The sequence below is a fragment of the Hemiscyllium ocellatum genome, chromosome 26, assembly GCF_020745735.1.
Source record: "Hemiscyllium ocellatum isolate sHemOce1 chromosome 26, sHemOce1.pat.X.cur, whole genome shotgun sequence".
In the NCBI taxonomy this organism is placed as follows: Eukaryota; Metazoa; Chordata; class Chondrichthyes; order Orectolobiformes; family Hemiscylliidae; genus Hemiscyllium; species Hemiscyllium ocellatum.
The window spans coordinates 16,285,588-16,301,999 of record NC_083426.1 but is presented as its reverse complement, the minus strand read 5'-3'; positions in this window follow the sequence as shown (position 1 = coordinate 16,301,999).

Sequence of the window (16,412 nt, the reverse complement as noted above, 5' to 3'; positions counted from 1 at the left end):
GATTAGGAATAAAGGGTAAGTGAGGAACTGTGAATCTAAGCCAAAATTATTACATTACCTAATGCTGCATTTAAATGGAGAGTTGTCTTCAGGGGCCACTCTTCCCTTGGACTCAGAACCAAAATATAAATGAGGCAGTATTAGTGGCCCTGGAGACACTAAGTGTCACTATGAATGTAATATTTCAGCATTAGATGGATACAGTGTTAGGGGTATTTGGTGCTAAGAACTGCAGTTGCACCTGAATTCATGCAAAAATATTGGTTCCATATTGAAACTGAGGCATTTAGAATCAGAGTAGACTGTTCAGTCCCTTGATCCTGTAAAACCATTCAATTTGATCAAGGCTGATCTGCGGAGAATGAAACTAGTTCAATATATTTATCAAGGATTCACAGAAAACGTCAGTAATTTTTAAACATCAGTCCCACAATCTCTCAGCATTTTCAAACTTCAGATAGTGTATACCTTTATAAATATTTGTGTCCATATTCATAGGCAGGTGCAGATATATCATTATAAGCCGGGAGGTTGCTCATTAAAGGAACAGTCCTGAAGTGATACTTGCATTCACAATTTGAACACATTTTTGGCAAACACACTTATTCCTGTATTTGACTACAGTCATGGAATTCATTAGCACGGTGAAATAGTACGGTATACATTATTCCCTTTAATGTCATCATGTTTCTTAGTCAGAATGTACTTTGTTTGCGAAGTGATATTCTTTCAGGAACAAGTTTGGTTTGTTTTCCTCTACAGCACTGACCAAGAATTCTTTGTCAGACTCATACAGTTTGCAATCCCCAGCACGGGCTGTGAAATGTCAGATCGTGGACTAATCTAATAACACACTGATTACAAAAAGATGTTTCCCTGAGGCCATGTAATCCTTGGGTGGGGTGGGGGGAAAGGGGGTGGTGCGGAGTGGTGGTGGCGCAGGCATGTACAGTAATTGTGCATTGGGGAAACACAGTAATTTCTTTAGGGCATTAGAATATGCTTGAAGGTTTTACACTGCAAAAAGCAGTAATACTGATAAAAAAAAGCTTCTAGTGATGGTAAGAATTAATTTAAAAATGCATGAATTACTCACAACTACACAAACCTGAAATATTTACAGCCAAGGTATCATTGACAAATTATGTGAGTTTTCATTTTGGTGCTAAGCCAATGTTACTTTCATTTAGAAAGAAAGGTAAAAATATTTCAGAGTATAATCAGATTTCATCAGAATGATTCAGTGTTGCAGACAAGATACTTACATCCCTTAAAACAAACCACGTAAAGACAAAGACTTCAGACGAGATGTAGCTAGAAACAGATAAAATGTGTGGCCTGGTGTTAAAACAAAGAGTAGGGTGGACAATGGGGTTGTATATGGGAGGGAGTGTCAGCCATGCCAGTAGTCTGCAGTGAGAAGGGTAACTTTGTGGCTGCTGAGAAATTATTTCCAAGGTTTATCCAGGTGCACAGTGCCCTTTCAGAAATGCACAGTGCTGCGCTGTGTGGGAATAGCATGCATTAAAATAGAGTGGAAATCAGATGTAAGGGGCACAATGATAGGTAATGAGTCGAGTTTTATAAGGTAGGGCAAGAAAATTCATCAAGCGTCAAGGCAGGAAACCCTCCAAAACAAAAAAGTCGATGCTACTTGATCTTAGCCAATACCAGATAATATTCTGTGCCTGTGTTCAACAGTTCTCTGACATGCCCTGTATTTTATAGAAAGAGTAACCAGGTTACTCCAAGCAGACTTCCGCTAATATCAGTTATACGCTCACCAATAGCTAAGTGAAAGATGCCTTTAACACTCTTAAATTCAGAATGCCCCAAACACACTGCCACTAGTGAAGTAATTTTTAATATTAGTCACTGTTGTGGTTTAGACCCTTTTTAAATAATGTTTGGAGACACAGCAGCTAATTTACAAATAAGGCCCCACAAGTAGCAATGAGGTAATGAATAAATGATCAGTTTTCAGTGACGTTCACTGAGATGTAAATATCAAGGAAAACCCACCTTCATTTCTTTGGATAATGCACTGGAAACATTAACGTCCACCTGAGAAGGCTGGGTGGACCACTGCGTCCAGGAAACTGTTTCTCTACCAGTACTACACTGAAGTCTCAGTCTAGAGCGTGTGCTCAAATTCATATGCCATTTACAAACATATAAAAATAGGTTTCAAATATTTCTGTGTAGCAGACCCCTCAGAATTACTAATATGTTTCCAAGGAAGCCAGTGAATTTTAGCACATTCTCAGAGATCATGTATACTAACTTCTCAAAGACAGCATCAACTACTCAAATATGTATTAAGAAATAGGAGTTATCTGCTAGCAAGTCAACAAGTACAGCATGATAATTACATTTGACAAAACCAATAGAAATCTAATGATTTTGCAGATCCCTGCAGCCCATGCACATACCCAAACTGCATGCCCTGTCATTGGTTTAATTGCCCTGTGCCTTCCAGAGATTTCAGATTGACAGTCTACAATCTACAGTCACAACATTCAACATTCAGTGCTGGGCAATATCACAGAACTCCTTTTTTTTATCTTAATACTGCAACGTTAGTCACATAAATTGTAGAACTGGAATTGCCGTAATCTTGTTATATAATTTGCAATCTATTGTCATGTGTTTGTTGCCATGTTTACAGCTGGAAAACAAACTTCCTTATAAATTAATCAGTTCTCATGTGTCACATTCAAAGTCAGTCAGCACTTGTCAACTTTTGTTCATTTTGCTTCAGGGCCCTTGTGCAAACCCATTCTTTTCAGCTAATTGCTTCTTCTTTCATCTCAGATTGCCTTGCTGTTGAATTGTCATTCATAAGCAGTTCCTTCCAGTGCTGTGCCCAAGCTTAATACACAAGATAGAATTCCAGGAACAGCAGCTTATCTCCAGGAAGGCAGTAATTCCCATTTGTCAGTCTCTTTCCAAAATTGGAAGGTGCTACAGTACCGCCCAGTTAACAATTGATACTTATTGCTCAGATCTATTCTGCTGTGGCTTTAGACCAACTGGTTTGAGTTGACTTCCAAATTTTCTGATGAATTATTAAAACCCTGTTGGACACAGCATAAAAAAGAGCTTATATATTAATAGCACACTTCACAACTTCAGCAGATTGCATAGCACACTTTAACCCTGAAAGTACCAGCTCTCAGTAATGTTAATTAGCATGCATGATCCTACAAATAGCAAAAAGGAATAAACAATTTGCACTTATGTAGCATTTTCCACAACCACCACAAGTCCCACAGCACTTTGCAGCCAATGAAGTTATTTTTGACATGTAGTTACTTTTATAATGCATGGGATGCAACAGCCAATTTGAACACAGCAAGCTCCCACAATAATCAGTTGATTTGTTTTGGTGATGTAGGTTGAGAGATAAATATTGACCAGGACATCTCTCTTTTTCAGAATAGTGCCATGGGATTATTTAAATCCAGTTGAGAGGACCATCAAAACTTTGGTTCAATATCCCTCCCAATCCTTAAATTATAGCACTTGGTTCCAAGTGTGAGAATTGAACCCATAGCTTTCCAAGTCACAGATCAGAGTATTTCCATTGAGTCGAGACTAAAACTATAATTTTACAGTGAAACAGTTCCCAGTTACTGGGCTTTTTTGACTTACCCTGCTCTGACTATCTCCTTATATAACTGATATAATCATGCCATGTGACGTGCATCTGCAATCTATTTGCAGTGATTATAGTGAGGAAAAAGTTGAAAAGTGTGGCACTGGAGAAGGACAGCAGGTCAGGCAGCATCTAAGGAGGAGGAGAGTCAATCTTTCTGATGACATTCCTGATGATGGGTTTATGCCCAAAACATTGACTCTCCTACTCGAATCCTGCCTGACCTGCTGTGCTTTTTCAGCACCACACTTTTTGACTCTGATTCTCCAGCACCTGCAGTCCTCACTTTCTCCTTGTAATGAGGTTAGCGAGGTGGTCCTCATGGAATATGCGTGCCCTGATTGATTTTGTTAATCTGGTCCAAAGGCATTTGACAAATACATGGATAGGAAAGGATTAGAAGGATATGGGCCGAGTGCAGGGAAATGGGGTTAGTATGGATGGACATTTTTGTGGACGTGGACCAGTTTGGGCCAAAGGGTCTGTCTTTGTGCAGTAGGTCTCTATAACTCTATGACAATCAGGGAGCCCTAGCTGACAGTTAAAAACACAAGTGTCAGATACCCTGCCACTCTGGGAGTTGACTCTGATCAGGCTGTACCAGAGTCTAAAACTTGCCACGGGTAACTTGGTGATGAGACACTGGCCTCTTTGGAGTTATTTCAGTGGCAACGAGAGTAAAGCATGTCTTGAGGAAATTTGCTCGCAATAGCTGTCTTTGAGTTGGGGTAGACATTGCTTGTATCATGCTATTATTTAGTATACTTGACTCGTTCAATCCTGCTGACAAAGACTGAACCCAGTATGTGGAGAGAATGTGTTATTTTTTCTGGGCAAATGATATTGGGGCAGATGAAAAAAATGAGTAATTTTCCTGACAGCTTGTTGACCTGCAGCTTTTTCAGTTATTAGGAGCCTAACTTTCCCTGAGGCAGCAGATACTAAAACCTTTTGTGAGTTGACAGATTTAGTTAAGGAATGTTACAACCGCAAATTTCCAATAATTCTGAGGTGCTATCAGTTTTCCTCGGTAATTCAGGAACCAGCAGAATTTGTGTTGGGACTTTTGACCAAGCTGACTGGCAGAAGCATGTGACTTTGGTTTAACCCTAATTGAGTTGCTGAGAGAATATTTGGTTTATAGGATCAATGATGTAACTGTACAAAAGTGCCTATCAGCTGAAGCTTAACTGAACTTCAAACAGGCACTACAACTGGCTTTATCATTGGAAAATGCGGCAAGTGAACATATGAATTTCAGTGTATTCTGATGGAAGTGGAACCCTTCCACTTAATTTGGGAAACACCAGTTGAGTGAAGGCAATTGTATAACCTCATTCAGGACATATCCTGAACAGAGGGACTCTAGGTCAGCCCACAGCAACATCCCAAAACAAACCGGGACAACCTAGTCCACTCCTCCATCACACCTAACACGTCTCCCATCACACACAGCACCTTCCCATCACACCTAACACCTCTCCCATCACACAAGGCACCTTCCCATCACACCTAACACCTCTCCCATCACACAAGGCACCTTCCCATCACACCTAACACCTCTCCCATCACACCCGGCACCTTCCCATCACACCTAACACCTCTCCCATCACACAAGGCACCTTCCCATCACACCTAACACCTCTCCCATCACACACGGCACCTTCTCATGCAATCGCAGAAGGTGCAACACCTGCCCCTTTACCTCTTCCATGCTCACCATTCAAGGCCCCAAACATTCATTTCAGATTAAGCAGCGTTTCACTTGTACCTCTTTCTATTGCATTCGTTGCTCCCAATGTGGTCTCCTCTATATCGGAGAGACAAAACGGTGACTGGGTGATCGTTTTGCTGAGCACCTTCGGTCTGTATGCAATCAGGTCCCGGACCTTCCCGTGGCTTGCCACTTTAGCAGGCCTGCTCCCATGCCCACATGTCTGTCCTTGTCCTGCTGCAATGTTCCAGTGAAGCTCAACGCAAACTAGAGGAACAACATCTCATCTTCCGACTAGGTAGGTTACAGCCTGCTGGTCTCAACATTAAATTCAACAACTTCAAATGATTATCCCGTCTCGACCCCTCTGTTTTCATTCTGTTCCGTAATTTTATTTCATTTATTTTTTTATTTTTAAAATTTTTTTTTCACTGTTTTATACCTCTTATTTCTTGATTGTCTCTCTTTCTCTCGCTCCCCACTCTCCCATCACCTTTTCCCTCTCCTCTTCCCCCTTTGCTACCTTTCTCCCCTGTTTTCCATTTTGCCTCTGCTTCACTCATCCCCCCCATCCCCCACATATTTTGTCACATAGCACTGGCTTCAGCCTTGGTCATTCACAGCTCCTAATCTCCCTATAATCTCTCTATGCACTGTCATTATCACCTCTTTATTGCTACCTTTGCTTCTGGAGCCATGACTCACCTTCTCTCAGCCTGGTATAAATGCCTCCCTTTTTTTGGCTTTGACAAAAGGTCAGTTAGACTCGAAACGTCAGCTCTTTTCTCTTCTTACAGATGCTGCCAGACCTGCTGAGATTTTCCAACATTTTTTTCTTTTGGACCCCAAAACAAAACCAAGCCTCGGCTAACAGTTAAAAGTTTCTTCATCTTCCGGGTTGGCAAGCCATTGTAGTTGCTGCCAGTATATGGACTTGAGACAACAAAAGTGTTCCACTAGATCTATTAGTAGAATTCATAGGCCGGTATTCAGAGAATGCATACCCAGGAAAGTCCACCTTCATCTGGTTTGGAACAGTCACATTGCTTAGCAATATCCACTCAAAATAAGTGTCTGGTTAAATGGACCTCCTGTTCTCATGGAGGTCAATACAGGTGCAGCTATTTCAGTGATCGCAGAATCAGTCTTTAAGAAAATTCACTATGGACTCTAACCTTTAAGTTTACGCTAGATCTCGGCCAGACTGAGAATCTATACTTTTACAGATTAAGGTTATGACTTTGTTTCTGGTCTCTTATGTGAAGCAGCTGGTTGTAGTTAAAGGCTCGGGCATAAGTCTTATGGGACATTGGTTGAGAAAGATTCACCCAGATTGGCTCAACAGTTTTCAATTAGAAAATGGCTACCTGAGTGAAGTACTAATTAAGTATCCGGAAGCCTTTCAGGATCGTCTGGGGACTCTCAAAGAAGACAACACCACCTTGCATATTGACAAGGAAGCAATTCCGCAGTTTGTGGAATGGACAGCACTGGTCCTACAGTGAAGACCGATGGGTCAGTTCATCTTTGTGAGAATTTTAAACAAACGGTAATCTGCTTTTCACAGCTGGACTAATACCCAAACCCTCACAGAGAGGACTTATACACAGAGCTGGTGGGAGGAGCTGTCCTTCACGAGGTTGGATATGAGCCACGCATGCTTACAATTATGGTTAGATGAGGATTCCCAGAAGTATGCTACAATTAATACCCATAAAGATTATTATCAACATACGTGACTGCCATTTGGAGTATTGTCAGTTTGTGCAATTTTCCAGTACATGATAGAAAACATTTTTCAAGGTCTACCCCAGTTGTTATTTATCTAAATGATATGCTAATAACAAGTGTAACAGTCTCCTGGCTGCTAAAACACAAATTGCTAACTTGGCCAAACAGCAAGGGATGTTGGGTACCTTGACCAAGTAAACCTCTCAAGTCACAAAACCCACACACCAGACACAGTGCAAACACAGCATCCATATGCTAATAATGTTAGCATAATGTAAAAAGTAACGGGTAACCTGGATGGGCATATCCCCAACATCTTACCCACCAAAGAAAGGAGGGCTCAGACAGAAAGGCATCAGGTCCTGCTAAACAAAAATATAAACAAGAACATGCCATCCAAGTGATTGACACTACTTCAAACTATTAAGTGAGTCTTCATAATTGGCCAAAACTTTAGAAAGTTCCAGAAAATCATCTAAAATGATATAAAAACAGGGTTGACCTGCAGACTGCACTCTTGCATCCTCTTGAACCTTCTGAGGAGACTGGCATGAACAAAGGCTGACCGTCCAGAGAGAGAAAGCAGCTTTGCAGTCCCACAGAGACTGGGAGAGGGCGAGAGAGAGAGAGAGAGAGACAGCATCTACTCAAATCCACAAGAGACTCAGGAAGATTTGTAAGCTTAAGGGGATGAATAGGATTAGAGATAGTATTGGTTTGTAGTAAAATCTATTGTAACGTGTTTCCTTATGAAGTTGGGACTGTTTTGCATTGGTATTGCTTTGTGTTTTTAGTAATTTGATTGCTTCGGTAATGTGGACAAATTCATGCATAACATTCTGGTTGGAGTTGTCTAACTTATTTTAAAAGACGAACTAGACAACATTTGACATCCCTGGGTGGGCTTCAGTAAGAAGTGACCGTCAGGTCCTCTGATGTCAAACCTACCAGCCTGGAATCCTCCGAATTCAGCCTGAGCTGTTATTAAGAGGATAAATACCCCATATGAAAGCTAGGATTCAAGTGAATAATTGAGAATACAGGCAGCCAACCAGAAATTGGCCCATTAGCCAGGTGTTCGACAGCCAGAGTGAGTAAAGGACAAGCTAGAAAATGGTAATGGGACATAGATAGACTCTGAGGAAGTCAGCCTAGAAGGGGACAGGCATTAGATATTGTGGACTCCTTGAAAGAACCAAGTGAGCTTTTATGTTAACCCCCTGTTGTCACTGACCTCGAAGTGTTTGTTGGAGTTGGTTTGAGGGGAGCTCTACTTTATTTATTTTCTGTTCCAATGAGTAGAAGAAATTTTCCTTTGAATTTTAAATCCTTGTTGTCCCTGTCCTGGAACTGTTTGATGGAATTGGAGCTGAGGGGTTTTGATTTTTAGTTTACTTTCAGTTTGAATGAGTAGAGGAAAGTTTACTGTGTATTTTGACCCTTTGTTGTCCTTACTCCCAAGAATCTTTGGTAATGACAGAGTCAAGGGAAAGGCATTCTTTATTTTCAGAGTTGAAGGAATTTTATTTTGATTTCGGTAGAGTTGAGGGATCTTTAAGTTCCAAAGAGTTCAGGAAACTTTATTTTTCTGTTTAAAAGGCGTAGAGATATTGGCAGCTGTTGACATCCCTACATAGTCTGTACCCTGATTGAAACGACTGCTGGATGTTTAAAGAATACCTGGAACAAGGAGCCAGAGAGTGGATCCGGGACCCAGGAATGTATTTCACAGTCTCGGGAAACTCTACAGTCAGGCCACGAGAAGGGGTTGAAGACCTATCTCTGGGTTGTGTTAAAAGGGGTCATGCTCTGATTCTACATGTCTAATACTTCAAGAGACTGCGGCAAGAATTTAGCTGAAACCTTACCCCAATTACAGTCACTTCCCATAACTTCATGACATGGAAGAGACATCCAGCGAAGGACTCAGCAATAATATACTTGTCACCGAGTACTGGATGGCACGGTGGCTCCGTGGTTACAGTGCCTCACAGTGCCAGGAATCCAGGTTCAATTCCTATCTTGGGTGACTGTCTGTGTGGAGTTTGCACATTCTCCCTGTGTCTGCGTGGATTTCCTCTGGGTGGTCTGGTTTCCTCCCACAAACTAAAAGATGTGCCGGCCAGGTGAATTGGCGATGCTAAATGCCCATAGTGTTATGTATATTAGTCAGAGGTGAATGGGTCTGGGTGGGTTGCTCTTCAGAGGGTCGGTGTGGATTTGTTGGGCCAAAGGGCCTGTTTCCAGATTGTAGGGAATCTAAAATGAGACAAATTTCCCCTCGTCTGACATGGGAGGACATTCTCAGACAATACCTTTCTAAAAAGTGGACCAACTGGACAGAATTCTGTAGCAGCCCAGACTAGCCCTGGACCACAGGCTCCATGGCCCAAGACATATGGCCAGAAAACACATAACAAATTAGGAAAGAAGGCCATTAAGATAAACACACCAATAGTGTGCAACCGAGAAGATTCCTGTGGCCAACTGGCTGAGATTAGATCACTCCGGGGGCGATTAGAAGTCCCTACTGATGAACTGGAAAAGGTAAAGCTTGTACTTAAAGAGCAGGAAAGCTTGATCTATGTGGTACAGTTGAAGTCACAATTGGTAAGAGCCTATTCTAGTGCGAGGAGGGCCACTGGGGATCAGGAGGCAGCATCAATATACATTGACAAGCTGGCAGAACAGTGTGGAGTGCTCTAAGCAGCCAGTATGGGTTTTCCAAGCCTGCAGTACATGTCAGGCCCAAGTATCGAGCATTCAAAGTGCCAGGAACAAACACAATCTCTAGTGAACCAGGTCTCCAACCAGAATGGGATAATGTGTCCATTCAGCCCTCCCTGAGGACCAACAACTCAGGAGGAGGACCCCGACGAGATTAAAGTAGAGTTGTTAACTCTGGTTTGCTGTCTGTACCATGTGCTAGTGAGGCAAGGAATAGGGATAGAGAGGAGTTGAACACATGGCTACAAGAATAGTGCAGCAGGGTGGGTTTAGGATTCCTGGATAATTGGGGCTCTTTCTGGGGTAGGTGGGACCTCTACAAACAGGATGATCTCCACCTGAACCAGAGGGGTACAAATATCCTAGTAGCGAGATTTGCTAATGTTCTTCGGGCGTGTTTAAACTAATTCAACAGGGGGGTGGGAACCTAAACTGTAGTTCAAGTATACAGGAGGTTAAGAGTAGTGAGGTCAGAAACAAGGTTTCAAGGTCACAAGACGGCACCGACAAGCAAGAAGTTGACTTGAAATGTGTCTACTTCAACGTCAGGAGCATCCAGAATAAGGTGGGTGAACTTGCAACATGGGTTGATACCTGGGATTTCGATGTTGTGGCCGTTTCGAAGACTTCGGTAAAGCAGAGACACGAATGGTTTTTGCAGGTTCTGGGATTTAGATGTTTTAGTAAGAACAGAGAAGATGGTAAAACAGGGGGTGGGGTGGGGCGGTGTGGCATTGTTAGTCAAGGACAGTATTACGGTTGCAGAAAGGACGTTTGAGGACTTGTCTACTATGGTAGTATGGGCTGAGGTTTGAAACAGGAAAGGAGAGGTCACCCTGTTGGGAGTTTTCTATAGTGTCTGAATAGTTCCAGAGATGTAGAGGAAAGGATAACAAAGATGACTTTCGATGGGAGGTGACAGGGTGGTTGTTAAGGGGAAATTCTAAATATTGACTGGGAATGCTATAGTTCAAGTACTTTAGTTGGGTCAGTTTTTGTCCAATGTGTACAGGAGGGTTTCCTGACACAGTGTGTAGACAGGTCACCAAGGGGCAAGGCCAATTAGATTTGGTACTGGGTAATGAACGCGGCCAGGTGTTAGGTTTGGAGGTACATGAGCACTTTGGTGATAGTGACCACAATTCGGTTATGTTTATTTTAGCGAGGGAAAGGGATGGGCATATAGTGCAGGGCAAGAGTTATAGCTGGGAGAAAGACAATCATGATATGATTAGGCAAGATTTAAGATGCGTAGGATGAGGAAGGAAACTGCAGGGGATGGGCAAATTGAAATGTGGAGTTTATTCAAGAAACAGCTACTGCAGGTCCTTTACAAGTACGTACCTGTCAGGCAGGGAGAAAGTTGTCGAGTGAGGGAGCCTTGGTTTACTAAGGAAGTTGAATCTCTTGTCAAGAAGAAAAAGAAGAAGGAGGCTTATGTTAAGGTGAGATGTGAAGGCTCAGTTAGGGGGCTTGAGAGTTACAAGCTAGCCAGGAAAGACCTAAAGAGAGAGCTAAGAAGAGCCAGGAGGGGACATGAGAAGTCATTGGCAGATAGGATCAAAGAAAACCTAAGGCTTTCTATAGCTATACCAGGAATAAAAGAATGACTCAAGTAAACTCGGGCCAATCAAGGATAGTAGTGGGAAGTTGTGCATTGAGTTAGAAGAGATAGGGATTGTACAAAATGAATATTTTTCATCAGTATGCACACTAGAAAAAGACAATGTTGTTGAGGAGAACATTGATATACAGGTTACTGGACTAGATGCAGGGTAAACTCTCCTGCTTAAGTTAAAACCAGCAATGCAAATGATTTATCCCGTGCAGTAATCTGTAAAAAAAAAATGGGAGGCGAAGAACTAAATAAAGTAAAAATTAACAACTTTATTTCTTAAAGTAAAACAGAGAATAATTAACTAACAGCTATTTACAATTCCTTCCTCGAACCTATCTTTTACCTTCCCTTCTATAATACTGGTCTGATAAAATTCCTGATTACGATTTACAAAACAAAACTTCTTATCTCAAAACCAGGCAGCTTTCATTTTCTCTGATTTCCAGTCTTCTTCTTAGGGATTTCTGCTTCACAGGTTACTGATCGATAAAGATATTTTTTAAGACAGCTATTTTTCAGGCAGTCTTTTCTTTATGCTGGTAGCTTAGCAGTTCTCCTCTCAACAGTTCAATTTTCCCTGGTCTTCTACCCCCAAAGCATCGGATTGTATCATTCACTTTTAAGATTGTCAATAGACTCAATTCAAACTGGATTAGAGTTTGGTCTTTCTTGGTGTATAATTTAAATGGATTGGATGAATTTAAATCTGTTTTGTCATTTCTAGGCAACCAACTAATTTAACTTTCAGCCGAGTGTTACATTGTTACCTTGTTGAGAGCACTTGATGCTGTCAGGTAGCTCTTACAGTTTTTAACTCTCTTAAAGGTATAGTACACTCACATCTTCATAACAGTTAACATTCACAAGGAGGAGGTGTTAGCAATTCGGGAAAGTGTGAAAATAGATGAGTCCCCTGGGCTGGATGGGATTAATCCTAGGATTCTCTGGTAAGCCAGGGAGGAGATTTCCGAGCCTTTGGCTTTGATCTTGATGTCGCCATTGTCTACAGTAATAGTGCCAGAAGATTGGAGGTTAGCAAATGCTTTTCCTTCTTCAAGAAGTGGAGTAGAGACAACACTGATAATTATAGACCAGTGAGCCTTACTTTGGTTGTGGGTAAAGTGCTGGAAAAGGTTAAAAGAGATAGGATTTATATTCATCTAGAAAGGAATAAATTGATTAAGGATAGTCAACACAGTTTTGTGAAGGATAGGTTGTGCCTCACAAAACTTATTGAGTTCTTTGAGAAGGTGACCAAACAGGTGGATGAGGGCAAAGCAGTTGATGTGATGTATATAAATTTCAGTAAGGCATTTGATGAAGTTCGCTGCAGTAGACTATTACACAAAATATGGACGCACAGGATTGAAGGTGATTTAGCAGCTTGGATCAGAAATTGGCTAGCTGAAAGAAGACAGGATGATGGTTGTTGGGAAATATTCATCCTAGAGTTTAGTTACCAGTGGTGTACCGCAAGGATCTGTTTTGGGGCCACTGCTGTTTGTCATTTTTATAAATGACCTGGATGAGGGCATAGAAGGATGGGTTAATAAAGTTGTGGATGACACTAAGGTTGGTAGAGTTGTGGATAGTGCTGAAGAATGTTGTAGGTTACAGAGAGACATAGATAAGCTGCAGAGCTGGGCTGAGAGGTTGCAAATGGAGTTTCATGCAGAAAAGTGTGAGGTGATTCACTTTGGAAGGAGTAACAGGAACGCAGAGTACTGGGCTAATGGAAAGATTCTTGGTAGTGTAGATGAGAAGAGAGATCTCGGTGTCCATGTACATAGATCCAGGAAAGTTGCTTCCCAGGTTGGTAGAGTTATTAAGGCAGCATATGGTCTGTTAGCTTTTATTAGTAGAGGGATTGAGTTTTGGAACCAGGAGGTCAAGCTGCAGCTGTACAAAACTCTGGTGTGGCTACACTTGAAATATTGCACACAGTTCTGGTCACCCCATTATTGGAAGGATGTGGAAGCTTTGGAAAGGGTGCAGAGGAGATTTACTAGAATATTGGCTGGTAAGGAGGGAAGGTCTTACAAGGAAAGGATGAGGGACTTGAGGCTGTTTTATTAGAAAGAAGAAGGTTGAGAGGTGACTTAATTTAAGACCTATAAGGTAATCAGAGGGTTAAATAATGTGGACAATGACAGCCTTTCTACTCAGATGGCAATGGCCAGCATGAGGGGACATAGCTTGAAATTGAGGGGTGATAGATTTAGGACAGATGTCAGAGGTAGTTTCTTTACTCAGAGAGTAGTAGAGGCGTGGAATTCACTACCTGCAACAGTAGTAGATTCGCCAACTTTAAGGGAATTCAAATGGTCATTGGATAAACATATAGATGAAAATGGGATCATGTGGGTTAGATGGGCTTCAGATTGGGATCAACGTCGAGGGATGAAGGGCCTGTACTGCGCTATAATGTTCTATGTTCTATGATGCTGGGTACATTGGCCAAATAAAATGCTGAGGTCTCAAAACCCACACCCCAGGGCACAATGCAAACACAGCAGCTTATGATATTAACATGAAGTAAAAGACAACGTTATCTGGGACAGATATATCCCCCAAAACGTATTGACCAAACAGAGAGCCCAGACAGAAAGGCACTGGGTCCTGCCAAACAAAGAAACTAACAATAGCAAGCCATTATGCTCGAAACGTCGAATTCTCTATTCCTGAGATGCTGCCTGGCCTGCTGTGCTTTGACCAGCAACACATTTGCAGCTGTGATCTCCAGCATCTGCAGACCTCATTTTTTACTCGAAGATTTTAACCTACTGCGAATCCTCTTACAAGGATGCCTTCCTTGAAGAAGCTCTCTTCCTCCATCTACAAGGATTTCAGTGAGTCCCTCTCTCACTGCACCCCCCAGGTCATCTCCTCTGCACAGAAACTCTTCAGCCACGTTCTCAAACAGACTCTCCCTCCCACTCCACCGAGGACATGAAGGTCCTTGGACTCCTCCACCGGCAGAACACAACAACACGACGGCTGGAGGAGGAGCGCCTCATCTTCCGCCTGGGAACCCTCCAACCACAAGGTATGAATTCAGATTTCTCCAGTTTCCTCATTTCCCCTCCCCCCACCTTGTCTCAGTCGGTTCCCTCAACTCAGCACCGCCCTCCTAACCTGCAATCCTCTTCCTGACCTCTCCGCCCCCACCCCACTCCGGCCTATCACCCTCACCTTGACCTCCTTCCACCTATCCCACCTCCATCGCCCCTCCCCCTAGTCCCTCCTCCCTACCCTTTATCTTAGCCTGCTTGGCTCTCTCTCTCTCTTATTCCTGATGAAGGGCTTATGCTCGAAACGTCGAATTCTCTATTCCTGAGATGCTGCCTGGCCTGCTGTGCTTTGACCAGCAACACATTTGCAGCTGTGATCTCCAGCATCTGCAGACCTCATTTTTTACTCGAAGAATTTATCCAACCATTTCAAACCAGTAAGTTTTCCTGATTGACCAGAACTATAGAAAGTTCCAGAAAACCATCCAAACAGGTCTAAAAACCAGGTTTGCCTACAGATCGTTGTCTTCAAACTCTTGGATCTTCTGAGGAGACCGGCCTGGCCTAAGACAGAGACCTGCTAACCATCCAGAGAGACGGAGAGAGAGAGAGCAGCTTTGTAATCCCACAGAAACAGAGAGACCATCTAGTTATATCTATAAAAGACTTGGGGAAGTATTGTAAGCTTAAGGGACTGATTCAGATTAGAGCTAGGTATTGTTTTGTAGTAAAAGCTATTGTAACCTGTTTTGTAATAAAGTTGAGACTGTTTTGCATTGGTACTGATGTGTGTTTGTAATGATTTGACTACTCGGTATTGTAGGACACCTGGGCAAATTTATTCATACAGTTCTGATTGAAGTTGTCTAAGTATTTTAAGAAGGGACTAGACAACACAGGGAAGATCAATAAGGAACACTTACAGAACTTGGACATAGTCCTTAGGCATTTCTCACAGATGAGCATATACCTTGGAAAGGAAAAATGTATGTTCAAGGCACCCCAAATGATCTACTTGGACGACAAAGTCAACAAGACCAGGTTAGACCTGTTGAAAAATAAAGTGAGGGTGATATAAGCAATGCCCTAGCTCCCATGTCTGTACTAGAGCTTAGGTCTTTCCTTGGGCTGATGAATTATTATAGAAAACTCATAGATAACCTGGCCTCCATCCTGGCACCTTTACTTCAACCTCAATAAAAGGGTCAGCCTTGGAAATGATCACGTAGCCAAGCCATAGCTTTCAGAGAATTGAAGAAACAGCAATCATCCTGTCAGATGTCAGCACACTACGATTCCAAGCAAGATCTGGTTTGACATGTGATGCTTCCCCTTATGTCTTTGGGGTAATGTTATCTCATTGGTGGTCCAATGGAGAGGAAAGCCTAATATCGTATGCATCCAGGACTTTGGCTAATGCAGAGTGTAAGTATGCCCAGATAGAGGCCTAAGTTTGTAATAACAATGGGCAACAACCCCTGCTAGGTCTACTTAAAGAGGACTAGGCAGTGTCAACCACAGCTTCAGACTGAATCCATGTGTGGGCTCTAATACTAAATGCATAACGTTATAAGCTGAAACACCATCCAGGAGGCCATGTACAGATGCATTGAATTATCTCCCATTGGCAGTTACACTATCGATGATACTGCCACTGGAAGAGTCTGTAATTGCTTTAAATTTCCTGGACACATTTCCAGTCACAGCTGACAATATCAGACTTTGGACACAGAAAAATCTGATTCCTGGCAAACTTGAAATAGCTGGAGGTGATGGGGGAAACCAAAGGGCCCATCACAACCAGAATTGAAACGTTTTTGGACCCAGAGAGACCAGACCACAGGAGAGGACAGCATATTATAATGGGAAGCAAGAGTGATTGTCTGGAACAAAGGTCACCACCAGATACTAGCTGACCTCCACCATGGTCATCCCGGGGGTTTCCAAAGTGAA